We start from the raw sequence: 25,746 nt of genomic DNA on the forward strand, positions 1-25,746 counted from the left end.
AATCCTTTGATTATTTCGACATACTTAAGTTTTTGATCAGGGGGCAAAGATTTGGATAATTTCACCATTTTTGGCTTTTCTTCAGTTCCCATGTTATAGTCTTCAATGTCTGCTTTTAGAGGTTCCATATTGAGTTTCTTTGAAATATCGATGAAATCAAAGAGATCTTCTAAAGGAGTTAATCCTTTGGGCAAATGATTGTCTTTCAAATTGATAACTTCAAATTCTCCTTCAATAATCTCATCAATGTCTATTTCTTTAAGATCCTGTATCTCCTTTTTGGTAAATTTTGCTGGATGAAGCATTTGAGTTGAATTTTTTGCTAAAATGTTTGTTTCTATCTGATTTGTTGGATCAAACTCACTAACTATATCTACATCTATGTTAGTGCTAGACAATTCTTCTTCTAGGGTTAAAAAATTGTTGATCTGATTATCAATGTCAAACACTTGCCAGTTATTTACATTATCAGGTATGGTTGCCCTGTGTCTAATTTCAGCTGTGAATTAATGATTTGGTTCAAATGGTAATTTGTAGGTGCTGGCAAACGTTGCCAGGCTATGAGCTTTCAAGTTGTGTTTTCTCGGGATTTTGGCAAGCTAAGTTTCTAGAAATGTATTGAGGATCTCTATAGTTGTTCCTCTATACTCTCTTAATCTAGGATCATTTGTTAAGAACTTCCCTTTTATCTGTTGAATGATTAAATCAGAATCTCCTAGGACTGACACTCTAGTTGCTCCCAATTTCTTGACCAGTTTAAGACCTAGAAATAGAGCTTCATATTCAGCCATATTATTAGTGCACCTAAAGTTCAATCTATAGGCATGGCCTTCAGCATGATTGTTTTCAATATTGTGCACCCAGACTCCTACTCCTGCTCCTAATTTGTTCACAAAACCATCAAATTCTATGTACCAAAGGATTTCATGTTCATAATAAGTATCTGAAGTTTCAAGGATCTGTTTAATAGGGAGATCTGGTTTTTTAGTTTCTTCTGGTTTATTTGATGTTTCATGATTTTCATAAATTTCTTGGATTCGAACACTAGACTTTTCATTTGCAATTTTTTCTGTTTCATCTGCTAAAACTTTTATTTCATGTGGGGGATCAATTTCGGCATTGTAAAGGATAAAAAAATCCATATTGAATGTACTGAGCTGATAGGGAAATTTTGAGGTTTCTCTTGACTACTTACTACATACTTTATTAAGGTTTCTCTGTACAGTCTCTTGGGTTGACCAAACACTAAAATAGCAGCGTAAGACATATCTAATTGTACAGATCCTTGAAGCTTTGCACCCCAAGATCTAGACAATAACATGCCATACTTTGGTGGAATATCAGCTACTACTATGTCCATTAAGATGGTTTTGGCAGTATATTGGACTAGTGACACACATAAGTCTTTGATTAAACATAAACATCTGACCTGACTTGAATCAAAAGAGAAAAGGTCTTTATATGGCCTGGTGATGTCAAGGTCTAGTCTCTCCATTACAGATTTAGGCATTAAGTTATGAGAAGCACCAGAATCAAACATGGCATTATGAAGTATTTTATCATGTATGTTCAAACTTACATAGAAATGAGGAACTTCTCCCTCTACTATTTTTCCATTCACTCCAGCGCCAAAGATCAATTCAGGATGGTCATCAATAATGTTTACTGAATATTCATTCACAAAAATTTTGAGTGATTTGCTGATTTGATTTCTATAGACCTCATGTCTAGATAATTCTGATAATGGAACAACTATCTTTAGTTTTCCTACTTCTGTCTCAAGATTAAAAGGTTTTTCAGTCTGAGTTCTTTTATTTCAGACAACTAGATTTTCTTTGTTTCTCTCCTCTTCAGGAGTGGGATTATGGCTGAAGTTGTTTCCAATTCAAGTTCTAGAGGCTCTTCTACATTTCCTTTAGAAGGAATAGAAGTGGAAGGTTTTCTGTTAGGTGGTTGATTGTCTGATACATCTTCAACAATTAGATTTTTTGGGTTAGGACCTATTCTAGAAAGAATATGTACAGGGGGGTTATTGATCTTACCTTTGTTGGGCTGCTTGGTACCTTTCTGTTTATTGGTTTCAGGGACATCTATTCTTCTGCTCCTCAGATTGTATTATTTGTGGACTTCATAAATGGCTGTATCATACACTTCCCTAAAGTCAAATGATTCACCTAACTGAGTTTGGAATTGTTTAAGAATGTGAGCTTCCTGATCCTCTTGGGTCAAGAAAACTTGTTGTCCATTGTTGAGTCCCATCAAATTAATTTGAGTGTCTTCTGTTGGTTCATTAGAAGTTGAGGCTTCAACATAATTTTCTTGAAATGGGGGCCTAATATTTTGATCAGGCCCTGTCTTTCCAGTGTTAGGATTTTGGTTCTTCCTGAAATTTGGATTTCTCCTAGTATTGCTTGGTTGACCATCCCAAGGGGATTTTCTCTAGATAGTTTCTACTCTATCGCAAAGTCTATCCATTCCTTTAATAATAGCATCTAATTTTTGTTCAAAGGCAGAAGGTTCTTCTTTGAAAGGTGTCCTCCTTTCAACTATGGCTCTAGATCATTTAGATATCAGGTTGGCCTCAACACTGACAGCTATACTTTGCATCTCTTCTAAGTTTCGAGAAGCTCTTTCACTAAGTTGGTATGCCATAATAGAATCAAATGCATCAGGGAATTTGATCGAGGCCAAATCTGGAGGAGGTATGAGATTTTGAGTAATAGCGTTGTAGACATTATTGAATCTGGTACAGTAATCTTGGACAGTTTCTTGTGTGCCTCTTCTTAGGTTTTCATGTTCTGGCAAAATGTGGAGAGGATATTTCTTCTTTTCCCATCTGTGCAAGAAGGTCTGATAAAGTTCTTGTGGGTCATTGATATTGTTTGTAGGGAGGTCTTTAAACCATGTTCTAACATCTCTAGTTAAACTTTGAACAAATACTTTCATTCTAACATCATCAGCATCAACCTCATATATTTCAAAATAGTCGGTCATTTTCTTGGTATGTTGTTGAGCTGTGTAAGTGCTAGTACCTTCAAAAGAAGTGATTTTACTTTGATATTCTTGGGGCATAGCCCCTGGATTGGCAGATAAGTGCAGGGGAGTATATCGGTTTGCCATGGTTGCAGAAATAGATGTGACAACTGGGGGAGTAGGGATAACAATGGGAATGTGCGTTGTAGATGGGGGAGTGGAAAGCGTAGTTTGAGGTGCTGATGGTGAACTTGGAGAAGCTGTAGTAATCACAGAAAGGCTTAGTGTTCTTTCATAGGTAAGCTCAGATTGAATGGAGTGCTGCAAATGTCTATCAAGATGTGAAGTAACAACTTCAAGCTACAAATTTTCAATGAATATTGGATCTTGAACTTTGTGGGTTAACCCAAATTCTGAAAAGGTCACAAATGAAGAGCTTTCAAAATATTCATCAAAAGGTTCGTCCTCAAGGTAGATCCACCTCACAGGACAGGATCTTGATCTGTATAGAGGCCGAGAACTAGCAGAATTTTCTTAGCTCTCTTGTCTTCTAAAAATCCTAGGGATCAGATTAGGATTTTCAAACACAGGTGGGGGATTTGGATCTGGTGTAATGAATCTTTTCTGAAGCCAAGTTTCTAGGTGTGTTTTTGGTTTTTTTCTTGAAATAAATTTGACAATACAACTTTAACAGTCTCTTTAAGAGGTTTTATATGTGGGAGTTTTGAACTTTCTTAAAGACTTATTTGAAAAGAGGAACTGATCAAGTATTTGAAACTAACTGTCCAATCTATAAGCTAGACCGGAGATAGACTGAAGTAGCATTCATTTACTTTTTCAATTGCAAAGAAAAAGCATTTCAAAGGTTATTTGGCTAACTTGAGGCTCCATCTATAGCTTATACAGAAAACAATAGTAACAAACCAATTATTCAGTTCCCCAGTGGGGTCGCTATTGATGTTATCACTCAGGTTTTCCCAAAAGTTGTAAGAAAGGGAAAGGAGGCCGAGGTAACCACAGACCAATCTTTTAGATACAGAATCTAGCTAATATGTATCTAGAGAGGGCTCTCTCTTTATGATTTAGCTTTTTTTTATAAAGGTATTAGGCTAGTTATGAAGTTCAACGGTTTTGTTTGAGTTTGGGTGGTGAGATTCAATAGAATAGAGAGGTAAGACAGAGTAGTTCAGTCCATTGGGCGAATGGAGTCAAAGAAGATGGCTTTCTGGATTTGGTTTCTTAACATAGGATGGTTTCACAGAGCAAGGTAGTCAAACAGGGAACAAATAAAGACTTGAAATAGATGGAATGGGCTCAAATGGGGTGAAGGGCAGTTAAGAAATCCTTCAACCTATTTAAAGAGGGAAATTGGATGATTACTGATAAGGAGCAGTTAAGTATTCTTTAGAAAATAATCAACATGAAAGAATTAGGAAACAAGAGAAATTAAGATTTCACTGCTTATCCTAATTCTGAAGAAAACACAGAGAACTTTTTGAAATTAAATATTTTCTTTATCATTCAGATTGTGAAACACAGATGATATAATAAAATAAGAAAACTTTAAAACACAAGATATAGAGGAATTATTGATCCAGTGGTTGATTCAAGAAGTTTGTGACAAGTCCACTGCTTCAATTCTTCATCCAGTAAGCCATGCAATAGTTGATTCTAACAGCGCTTTATTCCAAAAATTTCAATATTACAACAAAGTCTAGGAATCCACCCTCAATACTCCAATGGAAGGGGTATTTATGCTACAAATTATAAAACAAATATCTCATAACAGAGTGAGATAATATCTAAGATGACTAAAAATAGTTTACAAGAAATAGAAATAGCTATCCTTAAAAATAGGGAAAAGATGAACTGATGTTGTGCTGGTCCTGTTTTTGTTGAATGTGCTGGAGGCAGGCCCTAGGATTCAGCTTGCAGCTTTCTTCTTCGGTAACTCTGTGTTGGTTGCCCTGTTCTTATTGATACTCTTTAACCTTGATCTGATACACTTTGTTTGTTTACCCTATTCACGTTTGTCCATCGTGTTCTGGTAAAACAAAATTGCTAACGTGTCTTCTCACCACTTTTCTCTGGTAATTCATGCTTCTGAAGTTTCCTTAGGTGTGAGGAGCGTCAAGGGTCAGAAAAATGGGCTTCTATCTTTAGTTCTTTGTAGATTGAAACTGGAATTCGGGCCTTCTGAGGAAAAATAGACCAACAGATGGTTTGGGAGCTCTTTGCAGCAACACCGACTGCGTTAAAGAAGGAAGTTGTACAGTAGCAGGTTGGCTAACAGGCCGCGGAGCTAATGTTGTAGTTTCGCTGGTCGGAAACTGGAAACGTGAACTCGGTCGTTGTTATGCCTGGAGCGCTGTATGCAAAGTATAACAGAGAAAATATTGTTTTTCCAATTTATTTTAACAAAGCAAAGGTTTGTGGGATTTTTTTCATTTGGCGGGTGACGTCAGTAGAGGGCAGATGACATCAGCGGAGGGCGGATCAGGTCAGCGGAGGGATGACGTTAGCAGTACCAGACCTAACGTCAGCGGATGATGTCAGCAGTAGGTGGTAAGCGATTTACCCCACACCGCTTTTGGGGGTCAGGTGGTATTGGACAGGAGGGAGCGAGCACACAGAGCAGTCGACACGTGGCGGGAGTACGAGGACAAAACCGCCAGGCGATCGCGAGTTAACCCTCGGCGGTGAGGGGGTTGCGATATCATTTTCCACTATCGGATGAGTGGAGGACTATCAGACGACGAACGGGCAGGGGACATGGCAGGGCGTTATTGTATGCGGGCCCAGTGTAATGAACTATATTTTAATCATTTCGGGGTTTGATTGGTTTGCGGGGTAATGGTTATTAATCAATCAGGGGTCAATTAATTCCTTTGCGCGCAGTGGGGAATTTTTTTTAATGAATTTCAAACAAATTCATTAATCCTTTTTAAACAGTGTTTATGGTTATATTTCAACCACGGCGGGGATACATTAAAAATTGGGGTTTTTTATATAACTAAGTAATACAGGAAGGGTTTTATGGTGCGTGAGTTATATAATAAATGTTAAAGTTAATATGACTTATGGAAATCAAAGCGCTAAGTTATAAAAACAATTGGCTTTCGTAATTTAACTTAGGCTCACGATGAAAAAGGGTTTTTATGAGGAATATTTGCCATTTTCCTAAGTAAAATAGGATTTTACTTAGGCAATGTTTATGAAATGAGATGAGTGATTTATGAATGATATTAAGAATAGATCTTAATACTTTGGGGAAATTAGTGAAATCTTTAGGGAAACGTATGAAGGGGAGTTAGTTATTGAATCTTGTAGTGCTTGAGTTGCTTCATGTATAATGTCCACCTTGCACTTGTGACAGAGATAGAGATTAACACATTTAGAGACATAATCTATCACAAGTATCATTCTGCAACACCATCTACCTACCCTGCCTACTTTAGCCTAGCATTTTTTCCTTTTTTTACTTGGGTGCACTTAGACTGGTAGGGAAAATTTTAAGAACCCCCCCTAAATTTACATGTATAATAAATGGGCGAATCTCCATGGTATATAGGAAAAATGGAAGGCGATTTTATCAATAATAGGATATGTATATATAATTTTTTGGCGAATCTCTCACCAGGCATGGTGAATATTTTACTCAATTATAAAATCTTGTGTTTATTGAATACACAAATGAAATCATTGCATTTCTTTAAAATATCTTTTGAAATCAAAATTACTGAAATTACATATCGATAACCTAGTGGGTGTAGGATAAAATTCACCCATGCCATTCACAGAAAGGATGAGAAAAAACCTAATACTATATATAAAACCAAGAAAAATTCAAATTCATCACTTCTAGGGACCTCGTAACCACCCTACCAATACACGAGTATGTTCCTATTTGCAATTAGAAAAATTACCCAAATTAAAATCTATTTACTCCAGCATATGTTGGAAAGTTATAGAAGGATGACTAGTGCAATCAATCCATTCCTTTTAGCCCTGGATTTGTTTCAGTTTAAAACAAAAGTATACAAATATACTTGTCCAATGTCTATGCTTTAACCATTCACCTTAAGATGTTTTTACAATATAATTTCCTGAGTCTATTTAATATTCATTGTCATAAAAACCAACCTATATCCATCTTAACTCCACATCTACCACTCTTAGGGGGATGAAATCTATTTATCCCTCTGAGCACTTGGTAGACCCAGAATTAAGATGGATCTAATATGACAGAATTTCCCCTTTAAATAGTCTATGCTCAAATGAATACCATGGTATTACCATGGGTCAATATTATGGGTTATCATAAAACCTGGAGCTTAAAAATTACTATTAATAATTTATAAAAATTAATAAAATTAATAGTTGATTTTTATTTTATTTTTTATTTTAACCAAGCTAAAATGTTTAACATACATTAAATTACAACATCCATTTTTACTCTTGATCGGATCAAATATTTTTTCACTCTATGCTAGTTTGCATATCACAATATTTGATACCTCTCAGGGGTTAGTAGATCCAGAGTAAAGATGGATCTATGCTGGTTTGATTCCCCCATTTAAATAGGCTACATTCTAGGTGAATACCATGGGTCAATACCATGTGCCATTTTTATTTTTATTTAATACTAATATTAGGGTTCATAATGTTTGTTTGCATGGTATTAATAACAATCTAGTCCATGGTATTTGTCCCATAGTATTTTGCCCATAGGTTTCACCTAAATATAACACATTTTTTGAGTGTTCATAAATATAAGGTGACTTATGGAGTAAATATAAAAAAATGTTTTATTTGTTTACCATACCTCTCATTTATTTATATTTTTATTAATTTACCATACCTCTTTTACAAATATGGTATTTGGCCCATAGGATTCACTTAAATAAGACCTCTTTCTTGAGCCTTCATAAATAGAACGAGGGTTATGGACTAAATATAAAAAGAGGTTTTATTTATTTACCATGCGTCAAGTTTATTTATATTTTTATTTATTTACCATACCTTTTGAGTAAGTATAGAAAGACATTTTATTTATTTACCATACCTCCACTTTACTTATATTTTTATTTGTTTACACCCTTGCATGTATATAAGGTGACTTATGGAGTAAATATAAAAAATGTTTTATTTATTTACCACACTTCTCATTTATTTATATTTTTATTAATTTACCATACCTCTTTTCTAAATATGGTATTTGTGCCTTTGGCCCATAGGATTCACTTAAATAAAACCTATTCTTGAAAATGGGCGAATGAAAGGTTGTAACTCCTAATTTCAAGGGCTAAATTTACCTTTTTTACCCTCTCCTTTAAATTAAGGTGGGCTATTTGAGGTGATTTGTAAAAATGTACTATGATACAAAATATTCGTCCACTGAAAATTTAAAACCCCTTAATTTCGCCAAAGGGAGAACATTCTCCCCTAAAATTTTCTATGTAGACTGGCAAACCCGTATCAATCTTGTTTTTCTTTTCATGGTAAGCCTACCTAAGTCTGCACTTATTACATCCAAGGGCTTAGATTTAACTGTTTAATTCCTTTTTATTTACTCTACCTATCTACTTATCTGCCAAGATTGAACAGTTTGGTCAGATTTTATTCTATATCTCTAAACAGGAAATTCAAATATGAACTAGCCAAGACTAAGCAGTTTGGCCATTCATCAATTTTAGCACAAATTAACAAGCTACACACAATGCTTATTACAGAAAATGAAATGGTAGCGGCATTTTGGACTTGCACACTTTCCTGGTCTAATTTTGTTTGGGGTTCATTTCTTTCACTTTTTTGACCATTTGTTTATTTTCACCCTTTGATTTCTCTTTTAGGGTATACCCTCTTTACATTTTTTACATTTTTTGATTTTTTGATAATATGGAAAACCTTTGCAACAAGAAAAGGAATGAACATATTACAGAGCTCATCAAGTCAATCATGAAATATGACACCTATTGGTATAGGAGTATAATAGTGGCTCCACTTGGGGATGACTTTTCTTGGTGGAAAGTCAAGAACAGCAGGTCAGATGGCCTTCTGAATAACTTAGACTATGCTCTAAAATCTCCTTTTGTTGGTTGCTTTATTGTATATATGACAGCACACTTGTGAAGCTTTGGGCCTTCCCTTCGGGCTTCAACTGTAGCAAGTTACTATCCAATCCAAACTGTGACATTATTAAGGACATAGTATGTACATGTTAGAGTCAAAATACATTAAAAAACTGGATCAAAGTAATGTTTCAACATTCGACCATTCGCTGGTCCTTCTTCTGTTTCTGTACCATCCGGACTCTTCGGAAAGTAAGTATTGTTCCCTTGTAATGCCTGGATAATAAAAGGTCCTTTTCACAGGAAGTCAAACTTCCCATGTTTTCCTTTGTCTTCTCTCCTGGAATCCCACCTTATAACTTTGTCTCCAAGGTAGAAGTCTTCTGCTTTGGTCCTTTTATCAAATATTTTCTTGATTTTTTATTGTAACACTTGGGATCTTTGATGTACTTCTTCTCTGGTCGGCTGGAAATGAATGGTCTGATTTATTCTCCTTTGAATGTCATTGGGTTCCACCTAAGATTCTTGCAGTAATTTCATTACAGGAACTCCTAAAGATGAAGGAAATACAACCTCCATGCCATAAACTAACTCATAAGGGCTAGTTCCAATAGATGTCTTTGTTGTAAGTCTGTCTGCCCATAGTGTATTTATAAGTTTCTTGTGCCAGTTTTTCTTGTTCTCTTCCAACAATTTCTTAATAATATTAATCAGGAATTTATTGGAAGACTCGGCTAGACCATTACCTTGAGGGTAATATGTTGTGGAATGGCCTAAAGTGATATGGTATTTGTTACAGAAATTTATCATTTTCTTGGACTTGAAGGCAACAACATTATCGGTTATGATCTTTTCAGGACAGCCAAATCTAGACAATATCTTGGTTTCTAAGAATCCTATAATCACTGTATCATTGACTTGTCTAGAGGGAATGGCTTCTATCCATTTGGTGAAATAGTCTGTGGCAGTGAGGATCCATTTATGTTGGCCAGAAGAGGGAGGGTGTATTTCTCCAATGAAGTCTAAACTCCATTGTTGAAAGGGCTTTTTAGTGGAAATTGGTCTAAGGGGTAGAGGTAAAAGCTTTCTCTTGCCTTCAAAAATTTGACATTTATGGCAAGCAGTGACAAACTTATTTACATCAGCAAACAAGTTTGGCCAATAAAATCCAGCCGTTAGGATTTTGTCTGCAGTTGATTTCTAGTAAAGGTGTCCACTGCAGTCCCCTGCATGAAATTCTTTGAGAACCTTGTTCAACTTCTTCTTTTATTAGAAAATTCAATAGAATACCTTCATGATTTTTCCAAAAGAAAGTATTATCTAAAATACAAAATTTCAAAGCTTTCATCTTTAAAAACCTTTTCTTTGTTCTGGATAACCCTGGAGAAGCCTCCAGGTTTAATAATACATGAGTAATATCAGCATACCAAGGTGATTCTAAGAAGGCCTGGCTAATTTGTGGAGTCACCATCTCCTGTTCATTATCTAGTTCATTAATATCCAGGGCTTGAAAGTTTGTTTCAGTCATGATTTTAGCCAATCCCTGTCCTTTTATAAGCTTTGTAGGTTTTATTTCAATATCATACTTCAATATATTAGCTATCCATTTACCTTGTTTGCCTTAAATTCCATCCTGAGTCAGGATGTCTTTGACAACAGCATTTGGTACATAAGCTATTACATGAGAGTACAATATATAGACTCTGAAGTCTTTAATAGCTTTCACAAGTGCAAAAGCCTGTTTTTCCATGATTTTGTAATTTAGAGGTGCATCTCTAAGTGCTTTACTGAAAAAGGCTATGGGTTTTTCACATCCTTGACCATCCTTTTGCAGTAAAACAACTGTTATAGTGTGTTCTAATGCAAATAAAAAAATTATGAAGTCTCTATCGAAATTTGGACTTGTAAGGACTGGTGTTCTGGTCAAAGCCATTTTAATTTCTTCAAATGCTTGTTTGGCTTCTACTGCCCATTTAACCTTTGAATCCTTTTTTAACATATTGTTCAGCAATCTAATTAATTCAGCCAAATTAGATATGAATATTCTTAAAAAGTTAATCTTTCCTAGGAAAGCTTGAAGTTCTTTGACATTTCTTGGGTGGGGTATTTGCAGAATAGCTTCTATTCTAGCAGGAACAATTTTGATGCCATCTTTGGAGATGATATGGCATAACAATTTGCCTTCTTCTAGACCAAAAAAAGACTTTTTAGGATTTAATGAAATACAAAACTTTATTCATTTTAAAAACACTTGTTTGAGATGATCTCAATGTTGCTGATATGATTTGGAAAATACAGTCAGGTCATCTAGATATATAACCAGAAAATCATGAATTTCTTTTGCAAAATCTATGTCCATTGCTCGTTGAAAGGTTGCCCCTGCATTCTTAAGTCTGAATGGAATTTTAACATATTTGAATGTACCCCATGGTGTTGTAAATGCAGTCTTTTCCTGGTCATCGGGATGAACCAGGATCTGATTATAACTTGAAAACCCATCCAAAAGTGAAATCCTAGAAGCACCTACTACCCTTTGTAAAATATGATCCATCTTAGGTAAAGGGTAATTGTCTTTCAAAGAAACCTTGTTTACATTTCTTAAGTCAACACATAATCTAATTTCTCCTATTTTCTTCCTTGTAGGCACTAAATTAGACACCCACTCTGAAAATCTGATTGGAGCAATTATCCCTGCATCATGCATTCATTTGATTTCTTTTTCAAGTAAAGGAAGCAGTACATGGTTAATTCTTCTAAGGTTTTGTTTGAATAGTTTTTGATTTTCCTTGAAGGGTATTGTATGTTGAATTACAGAGGTGTCATAATATTTCAGGTCTTCATAGCTCCATGCAAAATCATCCTGGAATTCTTTGATTAGTTCAGCATACTTATGTTTTTTATCAGGGGGCAAAGATTTGGATAATTTTACCATTTTTGGCTTTTCTTCAGTTCCTATGTTATAGTCTTCAATGTTTGCTTTTAGAGGTTCCATCTTGGGTTTCTTTGGAATATCATTGAAATCAAAGAGATCTTCCAAAGGATTTAATCCTCTGGGCAAATGATTGTCTTTCAAATTGATAACTTCAGATTCTCCTTCAATAATCTCATCAATGTCTATTTCTTTAAGATCCTGTATTTCTTTTTTGGTAAATTTCGTTGGATGAAGCATTTGAGTTGCATTTTCTGCTGAAATGTTTGTTTCTATCTGATTTGTTGGATAAAACTCACTAACTGTATCTACATCTATCTTAGTGCTAGAAAATTCTTCTTCTAGGGTTAAAAAAATGTTGATCTGATTATCAATGTCAAACACTTGCCAGTTCTTTACATTATCAGGTATGCTTGGCCTGTGTCTAATTTCAGCTGTGAATTGATGATTTCGTTCAAATGGTAATTTATAGGTGCTGGCAAACATTGCCTGGCTAAGAGCTTGCAATTTGTGTTCTCTCGGGATTTTGGCAAGCTGAGTTTCTAGAAATGTATTGAGGATCTCTATAGTTGTTCCTTTGTACTCTCTTAATCTAGGATCATTTTTTAATAACTTCCCTTTTATCTGTTGAATGATTAAATCAGAATCTCTCAGGATTGACACTCTAATTTCTCCTAATTTCTTGACCAGTTTAAGACCTAGCAATAGAGCTTCATATTCATCCATATTATTAGTGCACCTAAAGTTTAATCTGTAGGCTTGGCCTTCAGCATGATTGTTTTCAAGATTGTGCACCCAGACTCCTGCTCCTACTCCTAATTTGTTCATAGAACCGTCAAATTCTAAGTACCAAAGGATTTCATGTTCATAATTAGTATCTGCAGTTTCAAGGATCTGTTTAATAGGGAGATCTAGTTTTTTAGTTTCTTCTGGTTTATCTGATGTTTCATGATTTTCAGAAATTTCTTGGATTCAGACACTAGACTTTTCATTTGCAATTTTTTCTGTTTCATCTGCTAAAACTTTTATTTCATGTGGGGGATCAATTTCAACATTGTAAAGGATAAAAGAATCCATATTTGAATGTACTGAACAGATAGCGAAATTTTGAGGTTTCTCTTGACTACTTACTACATACTTCATTAAGGTTTCTCTGTACAGTCTCTTGGGTTGACCAAACATTGAAATAGTAGTGTAAGACATGTCTAACTGTAGAGATCCTTGAAGCTTTGCACCCCAATATCTAGACAATAACATTCCATAGTTTGGTGGAATATCAGCTACTACTATGTCCATTAAGATGGTTTTGGCAGGATATTGGACTAGTGACACACATAAGTCTTTGATTAAACCTAAACATCTGACCTGACTTGAATCAAAAGAGAAAAGGTTTTTATATGGCCTGGTGATGTCAAGTTCTAGTCTCTCCATTATAGATTTAGGCATTAAGCTATGAAAAGCACCAGAATCAAACATGGCATTATGAAGTATTTTATCATGTATGTTCAAACTTACATAGAAAGGAGGAACTTCTCCCTCTACTGTTTTTCCATTTACTCCAGGGCCAAAGATCAATTCAGGCTGGTCATCAAGAACGTTTATAGAATCTTCGTTCATAGAAATTTTGAGTGATCTGCTGATTTGATTTCTGTAGACATCATGTCTAGCTAATTCTGATAATGGAACAACTATCTTTAGTTTGCCTACTTCTGTCTCAAGATTAAAAGTTTTTTCGGTCTGAGTTCTTGTATTTCAGACAGTTGGATTTTCTTCGTTTCTCTCCTCTTCAGGAGTGGGATTATGGGCTGAAGTTGTTTCCAAATCAAGTTTTGGAGGCTCTTCTACATTTCCTTTAGAAGGAATAGAAGTGGAAGGTTGTTTGTTAGGTGGTTGATCATCTGATACATCTTCAACAATTGGATTGTTTGGGTTAGGACCTGTTCTAGAAAGAATATGTACAGGGGGGTTATTGACCTTACCTTTTGCTGGGCTACTTGTTACCTTTCTGTTTATTGGTTTCAGGGACATCTATTCTTCTGCTCCTCAGATTGTATTGTTTGTGGACTTCATAAATGGATATATCATACCCTTCCCTAAAGTCAAATGATTCACCTGACTGAGTTTGGAATTGTTTAAGAATGTGAGCTTCTTGATCCTCTTGGGTCAAGAAAACTTGTTGTTCATTGTTGAGTCCCATCAAATTAATTTGAGTGTCTTCTATTGGTTCATTAGAAGTTGAGGCTTCAACATAATTTTCTTGAAATGGGGGCCTAATATTTTGGTTAGGCCCTGTCTTTCTAGTGTTAGGATTTTGGTTCTTCCTGAAATTTGGATTTCTCTCAGTATTTCTTAGTTGACCACTGTCGAGCTATAAAAAGGGTCTCTTTGACCTCTAATTACCTCACATTAGTTTGTCAATCCAGGATCGTTTTGTTATTTAAAAGAGTGTCTCAGTCTGAGGCTATCATTTGCCAGAGTAATGCTAGTAGTAGAGTGCTCAAAAAATACAAGAGTAAACGAATGCTTGTTTACAGCAAACTAGAATGAATAAACCATGCATTCAGAAAAATAAGCAATTTATCAGTCAAGGGTTCAGTAGCAGTAACTCATCCCTTTGTAAACTGATGGGTCAAAGGAAATCAGGGAACAGATCGTTGATCTGGGGGCTAGACAGTAAATGTCAATGCCCGCTACAGTCTTAGATCGTTCTTCACACCAAAGTGATAATAACGCAAATGACAGGAAATGGAACAGTAGATAAGAAATGGAACAAAAAATAAGAATTGGAATAGAAAATCGGACTGTAACAACAATTAAATCTAATAAGCAACAACACCTTAGTCTACAAGATCAAGTGCAATAATCGTGTCCTACAGGAATCAAATGGAAATCCTCCAATTTTAAGGGTGAATTGAACAACACAAAAAATGGAATAGTACTGATTAATAATGGACTATAGAACAGTGCTTGAAAGCCACTCATACATGTACACGACACACCTTAATAGTAATCTAATTCTGGTAATCTGGTGATCAATCTCAGTTATAAAGAATACGAATGTATTTCAGAATGGAACAACAATATATATAGATTCAACAATCGCAAGGGAACATAATCCCTAAGATGAGTTCAGTAATACCAATGAATAAGTGTACACATAGATACTCTGTAATTAAACAGCAACAATATTATGTAAAGACCAGCAATATTATATCAGCACTTAAAGGAACAGTAATACGTTGCAAAGTTAATACAATGGTTATGTCTTAAAAAATGATATTACTCAATAAATCAAACATAACAGAGCGTGTGATGTAAACTAATAGAACATATCAGATTACCAAATAATGTTGATGAGCAAACCACACACAAACCAAAAGTAATAGTACAGGAGCAAGTGTTCCTCCGGGGCTGGGCCCTTAGCCTCCAAGGGTACACCGCTTGAAGTTATTCTAGAATCAGAGATGAAATATCAACCGAGTTTGTATTAATGCATAAGATAAAATTACAGTGGATCACTTCTCAATTGAGAGTCGATGATCAAAGTCTCAAATTTTAAGAGAAAATACATAAAAACATAACAGACTCCTCGGGATAACAGTGCTGCCCCTCTTTATAATGGTGAAGGTGGAGATGTCTAGGTGCAAAAATAGTTAAAGCAGCGATCCCTCAGGATCAAAGGATCCTGAGGGATTCGCCGAACCGTTAGTCCTCAGTTATCTCTTTACTGTCTTGCACCAAGCTGATATCTCCATTTCCTTTCTAGGGCTGATACGCTTTGATTTGGTTTGCCTTGTTTGCATACGGTTCCCCATCAAAGGTACAATGGTTAACCTGGCCTTGTCCTTTCCTTTGGAACAGTAGTCTTTCATTTTTCCTTCTTCCTGCATAAGAAAATGACAATTGTCAGTGTTTTTGATTTGCAAATTAATCTTACAGGTTTTATTACAATTCCTTACCATCTACCTAGTTCATGATGGAAAAGGTTTCTAAGTTTTAATGAAAAGATGCTGGAATAATCATCAAAAACATACCTTCTTTAGTACTCCACACACCCCCCTGCTTACCTTTTTCCATGCCCTTATGAGAACATTGTAGTTGACATGTAAGGCAGTGAGAGAGTAAGCTAGAGATGGAATCTCATGTGGAGGTCTACAACCATGATGCATAACTAGGTGTTCAAAAAAATGGCATGTCTGACCCTCAGGCATCTCGTACAGGGCTTGGTATCCAGGTGCAGGGTGCCAAAAAATTGGACTCCGGTACCTATATCCTAACCAAGATGGCCCTGCCCTCAAAATGGTTTCGCCATAGAGGTGCAAGCAGTTGGCAGCTAACTTAAAATTTTCATACTTAAATGGTTCCCTGAGTTGGATATTCGGATTAGAGATCTGGTATCGAAATTTAGCCACATCAATGGCAAGGTCTTTAATAGTGAAAAAGTATTCTATTCCTTGCCGATTGATTGCTGTATGAATGGGTCCTAATGCTTCAATTACGCCTGGAGTCCCCATGAGGTTCCTATGTTCCCTCCACAACTGTATTGGAACCCTAGGCTCAGCTCTTACCCACAAGTCTAATCTTTTTTCTTGCCTTTGGAAAGAATTATAGGCTTTAAGCCATTTTATTTGATTAACCCCAAATGAAATAAATGCCTCTAATTGGATATCCCCAACAAAAGGTCCGGGGTTCAGCTCGATCTCCTGGTCTAACACAAGGTTATGCAAATAAAACTCACACAGTAATATTTGAACTTTTACCCCGTAGTGCTTACAACAGTTTATAAAATCATCGATGGTATTAATTTGTATAGGGGCGCCTGCTTTAATAGCCTTTATTTTCAATTGCAAATATCGTTCCATTAAAAACAAGGCATAATTCTTAGCAGGGGCTCTACATTCTAGGACGTCATTATACAAAGAACATAAGGTATCCATCTGCTTGATAAATATATCTAACCTACGAGTTACCTTCATGACTTTCTCTTCTTCCCTTTGCCACCCTTCAAAGGCCTGGCTTTGGGATAGATTGACGTTCCTTAGCTGTTGATGTAGTTCTTCATACCTTTCTCGAGGAACCGTTTTTTCTATAAGATTTTTTGCTGCTTGTTGAGCTTGCATCAAACCCTCTCGTAGGATTACCGTCCTTGGATCACTATCCACATGGTAGTGGAGACCGGGAGGTCTACTTGGATCTTCCTATTGCGTTTTTTCATGGTTCACATTCCTTCAGGGGACTGTGCCTCCCTCTGTACTTCTTTGTCATAGGCCAATACATTATGGGTAACAGTCAAATGTTGTTCCTGTTGATTTTGAACAGCAGACTGCTCCTAAAAAACATTTGGAATAACAGACCGCTTTTTGACAGGGTTTTGAACAACAGGATGGACTCTGGTCCTTCGAACCTTTTTCTTGAGAGGTTTTGCTGTAATGGTTGCATGTCTCCCCCCCGAAGTCCTTTTTACCCTTTTTCTTGTTTTCAAAATCCTGATCTGTTGTCGAAGCTGAACTATTACATTCAGTTGTCTTTGTTGTTCTTTCTGCAATCCCTTAATTTCCTCAATTTCCTTAGAAGGAACAACAGATTGTTTACTGCGGCCTGAACTATGATCTGGATCAAATCCCTGATTTTCTCTTTGGGGTGCTTCTTCATTGCTCTGCTCTAGTTGCTCCGAGGCAAGAACCCTAGCTGGTTCTATTATTTCTTGGGTGACTTCTTTTTCTGCCTCCCCTTCCTCTGGAAATTCTTTTGGTGTAGTCTGGCTAGGAACAGATTGTTCCTGTTCTGCATCACTTATCTCTCCTGTCATATTTTCATCATGAACAAGCTGACTCTCCTCTTCTATCTCCTCGGCATGTAATTCTTTGGGTGCATTTCTATCCTAAACAAAGTGTTCTTTTGGTTCTTCTTCAGCATGGAGATCTGGTGGGCTGGGAGGTTGGCCATATTCGCCCATATTGGCCAAAATTTTGGCCAATTCATCTTCTCTCAGTGGATTCTGCAATGTGCTACCTTCATGCTGTTCTATTTCCTCCTCCTGCTTAGGTTGCTCGGTTTCTTCCTCCATTTCTCCTTCCTCATTTCCGTGTATTCCTTTGTCATTTTCTTCTCCTTCTAATCATGGGGGTTGCTCATCCCCTTAATCGTTTACCTCTACTGGTTGGTTGGTATCTCCTTGGGACTTTCCCATCCTCCCTTTAATCCGTGCTAATCGGACCGATTTCCTTCGTTTTTTTGGACGCTCAGGTGTACTGGTGGCATGTTTACATTTTGGGGATGGTGTGGTCAATCCCCCATCTATCATGGAAATTAGCTCTTCCCAGCTGCTTTGATGCTGGGTAAGGCTATGGCTAACTATTAACCGTATCAACCCATGGTGACTGACGACTGATTCTACATGCTGTGCCTTTTTCATGCTTCGTGCAACATCATGAAGTAATGAATTTAAAAATGCACGTAAGTTTACAGAGCATTTTCTCTTTAATACAGCTAAAAGTCTAAAGTGTCGTGGTCTTACCACGTCTTTTTTGCCTTCACAGGTGATGTAGCTCTAAATGGTATTCGCCAATTCCGCCCACGGTTCTCCTAATGCTGCTGGTAGAACTCCCTTTCCTCTAATTATTAGGCTCTGTCCTTCCTCCTCGAAGGTTTCTACGATCTTCTGCAATCTCTCCTTCTTTAACGTCCATACAGGTCCAGCGGCTGGCAGTCCCGAGACCTCTGCGATTATTTCATCAGTGACTGCTATGTGTCTCCCCCTCGCTGTGGAGTGATCCTCTTGCAAGTTCTACAAGAATTCAATCGCTACAGTCTCATTGGATTCCTGTAAGTGATTGAGATACGTTAACCATCCTGCTCTTGCTAGGATTTCTCGTGCAGCATCAGAGACTGTTAACACCTGCGGTTCTCTTCGAATCGATCTTCCTCCCATGTTTTTGGTTTCCCTATAAAATCTCAGACTTTGACAATGGAACAATAGCTGTTCACGCTGTTAAAACACGAAAAAGCTAACAGACGCAGGACTTGCTCAAAATCTAAAGGGCTTTACTAATGTCGCAGAGCATACTATGGAAATGGCTTAGGAACAGCAAGCCATGCAAAAATAAAAAAATCGTATACCATTGAGTTGTGCTATTCCCAAGTATGCAATTTCACGAATAGTGGTCTGACACGTAATCCAGCGAATGATGAGGTTAACCTCCCCCCCCGCAATGTGATAGGCTGTCCCAGCCGTCAAATAAAGGAGCGACATGCCGACATGCCCTGGAATAGAGTCATAAATGAAGAGCGTACGACCATATGCCATGCTTACAAAAGTAGCAGGTTACCAAAATCGAGGTGCAAGGTCGGATCGCTTAATAAGCGAGAGACTGTTGTGATATGATGCGAGGCTGGGAAGATAGGATAGTTGTCGTGCATACAAAGTGTCATGCGGTCATTGTCAACTTTTCTGTCATGATTGGTGATAATAGATTTACATGCGTTTTATGGTTCGGGAAATAATATACATTATTCTTATGTGATTTATTACTAAGGCATAAGAAATAGAAGGGTGTTGATAATTACCTATTGGTGTAAATAATGTGACTTCAATACCATTAACAGTGCTCTGTTGCCGACAGGTGTCCATAACCTTGGCAGAGTTGTTTATTTCACCCATGGAACCATGATCCTTTGTGTATGCTTAGGAAATGTTGTGCGATGTCAAAATGTAGGCCATTATGCTAGCTTGGTGACCAGTTAGCCATAATGCCATTCATGAGGAAGGAGCGAAAGGTGGGCAGGCCGGCTCATGCTGAGACCTCCTGTTCCAAGGGTTCTTAATTTGATATACCTTTTATACCATATCCCTGGTGTGGTGGCCATAGTGGGAATGCCACTTCACTTTCTTCCTCATGATCATGGTAGGCTTGCTCTTAATGAGACCCCCTATCCTGCATTTGACAACTTATATAAACAAGTCATTAAAACATCATTGTTTGGTTTTTGTTTTTTCTTTTTCTCAAAGTACTTTCCCATTGATACACAAAGGGTAGTTCAACACTCCTTAAGAGTAGGAATGGTGGAAGAAGTCTTAACATCTCAATAGGAACATATAAACCCTTTGTTCTTATTCTTGAATAATAATCAAAGAGGATTAAAAGGAACCAACATGATAAAGATAACCAATCAGAGCAGAGTTAGTGGAACAATGACAGCAAAAGATAATGGGTAAGTGTGTCCTTCTCTCTTTCCTCTTACCAATTCAGAGCAATTTCTTATAAAAATAGCGATTTTATAATTCATTGATTTCAGTATGTTGTGATTTTTTTTCCATTGCATAAGTGCATAGCTGTGTTCCAAAAGACTTGAAAGAACAGGAACAGTAGGCATCCTTAATTTAGAATAGCAAGGGGAGCAAGCATAAGTAAAAGGAATACGATGATTGTGTTGTTTCAAGAAGGAAGAGCAAAAGAATACAAGTGGTGTTCCTTTTGGAAAAAGGAACAGCAAAGATCGAAAAATGTTGTTCCTTTGGAAAAGGAACAGCGGAAAGCACCAATGTCATTCCTTTGGAAAAGGAACAACAAAAATCGAAAATGTTGTTCCTTTGGAAAAGGAACAACAAAAATACAAATGACGTTCCTTTGGAAAAGGAACAACAAAAATTGAAAATGTTGTTCCTTTGAAAAAGGAACAGCCGAACACATAAATGTCGTTCCTTTGGAAAAGGAACAACAAAAATCGAAAATGTTGTTCCTTTGGAAAAGGAACAGTAGAAAACACACATGCCATTCCTTTGAAAAAGGAACAACAAGAATAAAAAATGTTGCTCCTTTGGAAAAGGAAGAGCAGAAAATAGAAATGTCGTTTCTTTGGAAAAGGAACAGTGAAAATCGAAAATGTTGTTCCTTTAGAAAAGGAACAACAGAAAACACACATGCCGTTCCATTGAAAAAGGAACAGCAAGAATCGAAAATGTTGTTCCTTTGGAAGAGGAATAGCAGAAAACAAAAATGCCATTCCTTTGGAAAAGGAACAGCGAAAAATAAAAAAATTTGTTCCTTTTGGAAAAGGAACAGCAAAAATAAAAAATGTTGTTCCTTTTGGAAAAGGAACAACAGAAAACACAAATGTCGTTCCTTTGAAAAAGGAACAGCAAAAAGCATAAATGTCGTTCCTTTGGAAAAGGAATAACAAAAATCCAACGTGTTGTTCCTTTGGAAAAGGAACAACAAAAGCACAAGGCAAAGTTAAAGCAAAATGAACGGCTGATCCAAGAGGTGTCGTTCTTTTGAAAAAGAAACAACAGAAAATAATAAAATTGCTGCTCGAAAAGTAACAACAAAGTGTTGATACAAAAATAATTCAACAAAACAAATAAATTATGTACAAACTGTGAAAGGAGATAAATCACTTAATGAATCACAGGTGAGGAAAACTTCTCTCCCTCCCCCAGAATTTCCATATCAGAGTCTTGGTGTAGCTGCTGGCAGAAGGACTCCCGAGTGAGTGGTTTGCGATAAAATCGAACTCGGTGCCCATTTGCCTTGAAGGCATATCCAGAACCGTCAATAGTGATTAGTGTAAGAGTACCATTTTCATGTGACTTCTGGATTTCGTATGGTCCCAACCAATGAGCCTAGAGTTTCCCGGGAAAGTCCTGAAACCTAGAATTGTACAAAAGTGCCCAGCCTCCTTGGTGGAAGACTTTATTTTTAATGAGAGCATCATGCAATTTAGCTCGTTGATGTTGGATCAGTGCGGTGTTTTGGACTGTAGAGAGCCTAATTTCATCCAGCTCATTAATCTGCTGTAATCGATTAATCTGTGCCTCAGTTAGATCTAAGCCAACTTCTTGTGCTGTTCGCAATGTCTGGATTTCAAATTCTATGGGGAAGATGGGTTGTTTTCCAAACACTAATTGATAACGTGAGTAACCAGTGGTACTTCTCCATGTTGTTCTGTAAGCCCACGGTGCTTCTGGTAGTCTGGTAGCCCAATCACGTCTATGTGACGCAATGGCTTTTGTTAGGATTGCTTCTATTATTTTATTGCTTCTTTCTACCTAACCATTTGCTTGTGGGTGGTATGGAGTAGTGATTTTATGCTGGACATGATAGTTTTTGAGTGTTGCAGCTATTTTGTTCCCAACAAACTGTGGTCCACCGTCCGTAATTATATATCTTGGAAGACCGTAGCGTACAAATATATGGAACAGGAACTGTATGACAAATCCTCTGTAGCTCTCGGCAATGCCTCTGCTTCAACCCATTTGGTGACATATTCTGTTGCCACCAAAATATATGTTTTCTAGTTCAAGGGTGGGTTAATTGGTCCAACGAAATCAAGGGCCCATCATTCGAATGGTCCAATGACTAGCTGTGGGTTCAGGGGCATCTCATCGGACTGACCAGGGCGTCCTGCTCTCTGGTAGCTGTCACAAGCTTGGATGAATTTCTTTGCATCTTTGAAAATTGTAGGCCAATAATACCCTGTTTGTAGCACCTTATGTCTAGTTCTGCGATCGAAGAAATGTCTGCCACATGGTCCGTCATCGCAAGCTTTTAAAATTTCAAAGATTTCGTCCTCCCGAACGCATCTTCTGATATGCATATCTGCCCCTATGTGAAACAGGTAGCCTCCAACCCAAGAGAATCGAGCACTCCGCTGAACAATCTGTTTCCGCTCATTAGGGGTTAAATGTTTTGGTAGTTTACCTACTGCTACGTAATTGGCAACATCAGCATACCGGGGTGTTTTAACAACAACAACAAACAAATGCTCGTCTGGAAATTGATCTTCAACTGTTGCTGCATCGATTGGCCTTGGCATTCTTGAGAGAAAATCCGCTACAGGATTTTCTTTTCCAGGTTGATCTTTGATTGTAATATCAAATTCCTGCAATAAAATCAGCCATCTAGTTATTCTGCCATTTGTGATAGGCTTGTTTGCTAAATATTTTATGGCAGAATGGTCTGTATACAAGATAATAGGATATCCAGTAATGCAATGTCTAAACTTATTGACAGCATGTATTACAGCTAGAAATTCTTTTTCAGTAACAATGTAATTTAGTTCAACGGGGGATAAATTTTTGCTAATATAATAAATTTCATATGGTTTTTTATCCTCTTCATGTCCAAGGACTACTCCAATGGCTGTATCTGAGGCATCTGATGATATCTGAAATGGAAAATCCCAATTTGGTCCTTGAAGGACTAGGGCTGTAGACACAAGCTTCTTCAAATCCTGGAAAGCATGTTCACATTTTTCTGTCCAAAGAAAATCAACATTACCTGTTAGTGCATACAGAGGTGTAGCAATATGCAAAAAATGCTCTATAAACCTCCTATAATAACCAGAAAATCCAAAAAAACTACGTACCTCCGGTTGAGTGGTAGGAGTGGGAATAAGAAAAATTATTTGGATTTTGGTTGGGTCTACCTGAATGCCAGCTGCTGAAATATAGTGTCCTAGAATAAGTCCTTCAGTCATCATCATATAGCATTTTTCATGGCTTAAACAAAGCCTGGTAGCAATGCATCATTGTAGGACTTTTTCCAGTGTGTCCAATGTTGGATTGAAATCATCTCCATATAGTGTAAATTCATCCATGTATACCTCGATTCCTTCATTTATTAAGTCTGCAAAGATGTTGAGGATAGCCCTTTGGAATGTGGCAGGAGCGTTGCATAAGCCAAAAGGTATAACTTTGTAGGCAAATGTTCCCCAAGGACAAGTAAAAGTGGTTTTGTCTTGGTCTTCAGGGGCAATCTGGATCTGATTATATCCACTGAAGCCATCTAGGAAAAAAAATAATTTCTTTCCTACCAAAGTGTCTATACTTGGTCGATGAATGGGAGAGGGAAGTGGTCTTTTTGTGTTCCTTTATTTAGTTCTCTGTAGTCCACACAAATTCTCCATTTTCGATTCTTTTTTGGTACCACCACAAGCAGAGAGACCCATTTACTATCGGATATAGGATAGATGAAATTGACATCTAAAAGTTTTTGACATTCAGATTTTACCAGATCTTTTAGATGAGGATTAAGTCTCCTTTGAGGCTGGCGAACAGGTCTCGCATCTTTTTCTATGTAAATGTGGTGTTTACATAATTGGGGATCAATTCCTTTCATATCAGGGTAGTCCCATGCAAATGCCTCTTTATATTTCCTCAATAAATGGATGAGCTTCGTTTCTTGTTTGGAGGTGAGGTTGGCATTAATGTTTAAGGTTTTTCTCGGTTCAATTTCCACAACTTTACTATTTGCAACAGAGGTAATAGGTATTGTTTGATCATGCATATCTTTAAGAGGATCTTATTCTAATTCGTTATCAGACACTGCCTCTATCATGTGACATTGTGTGTGGGATCTAAGTTCAGTTTGACTAATAGAATTATTAATGGCATCCTCTTTTGTTTGGTCTTTAAAATCAAGTGCCTCTTGCATAGTTAATGGAAACCTAATATTATCAGTAAGGTATGATACAGGGTGCTTATTAGTTTTGATTATTAGGACACTTGGCTGTGCTGGAGGATATAAAGCTAAGTTCTTGATATTCACTCCTCTGGTTATGGTCATATTGCCTTGTCGGCAGCCAATATAAGCATCGGCAGTTGTAGGCCAAGGTCTACCTAAAATCAATGGATGTCCATCAAGTCGGTTTTTAGGATATATTATCAGAAAATCGGTCGGATATTCCCAGGAGTCAATGGGTACCATGACATCATGTAGTGTGCCCTCTGGCCTAACCACAGATCGGTCAGCCAGTTCTAGTAGAGTAGAGGTGGGTTCTACAGATGTAATGCCTAGCTTTTGGCAAGTAGTGGTGTTTAAGATGTTGATTGCAGCTCCTAGATCAACTAAGGCATTGGGGAAGGTTTGACCATAAATGTGTATGGTTACTATTGGATTTCCTGGGTCTTCGTGTTTAATTGGTGTTTCTTTTCCTTATAATAAGTCAGATAGAGTGCCAGCTACTTGGACTCTTCGATTGTTTGCTATATTCCTCCTTGGTTTCTTTACACACAATTCTTTGATAGTCTTTGCAAATATCGAGATATCTTGAATGGCTTGGAGGAATGGAATTTTTATGTACAAATTTTGTAATTCTCCTAGAATGTCAAAATCGGTATATTGTGTAGGTCGAGGTATGATTAATCATTCTGGGAACAGGGGGAGAGGATGTGGTTGCTTGGTTATAGGTTTGTTGTTTGTTCACATCCTCTTCTTGTGACAGTTGTTCTCTAGGTATTTGATTTTCAACATGGGCTGTCTTATCTCCCTCAGTTTCAATAATATGCCCAGATCTTAGCTGAAGATCATTACACTCCCTCAGATCGGCTCCTATTTCTGGTGTTTCTACGATTTGGACAAATTGGACCGGTCTATTATTGGGCTAGGGTTGGGTTGGGCAGGGATTTGCGGTCTCAAGTTAGACTGGGGGTTTTGTTGTAACGTTAGCAGTGTAGGTTGAGGGAGCATAATGGTTCCTACTGGCTAATGCATCGGTCTTTGCAAGTTTGTCTGCCAGGCTGGACTTTGTGAAGTAGGAGTCCATTGTTTTGGGTATGCGTTACTTTGCTAATATGGTGGGGCATAGGGAAAATTCGGCCAATTAGATTGGACTGCTTGATTTGACCATGGGGTTGATGAAGGAAATGACTGTGGTGACCAATTTGGAAATGGGGGTTGAGGTTGATTTTGCGACATATTATATTGCTGAGCATTATACTGTGGGGACTGAAAAGACGAAGTTGGGTCCGAAAACATACCAGACTATTGCGGC

The sequence above is a fragment of the Pinus tabuliformis genome, chromosome Q (genome assembly GCF_031772625.1).
Source record: "Pinus tabuliformis cultivar Carrire ecotype Pingquan chromosome Q, CPIR1, whole genome shotgun sequence".
Lineage (NCBI taxonomy): Eukaryota > Viridiplantae > Streptophyta > Pinopsida > Pinales > Pinaceae > Pinus > Pinus tabuliformis.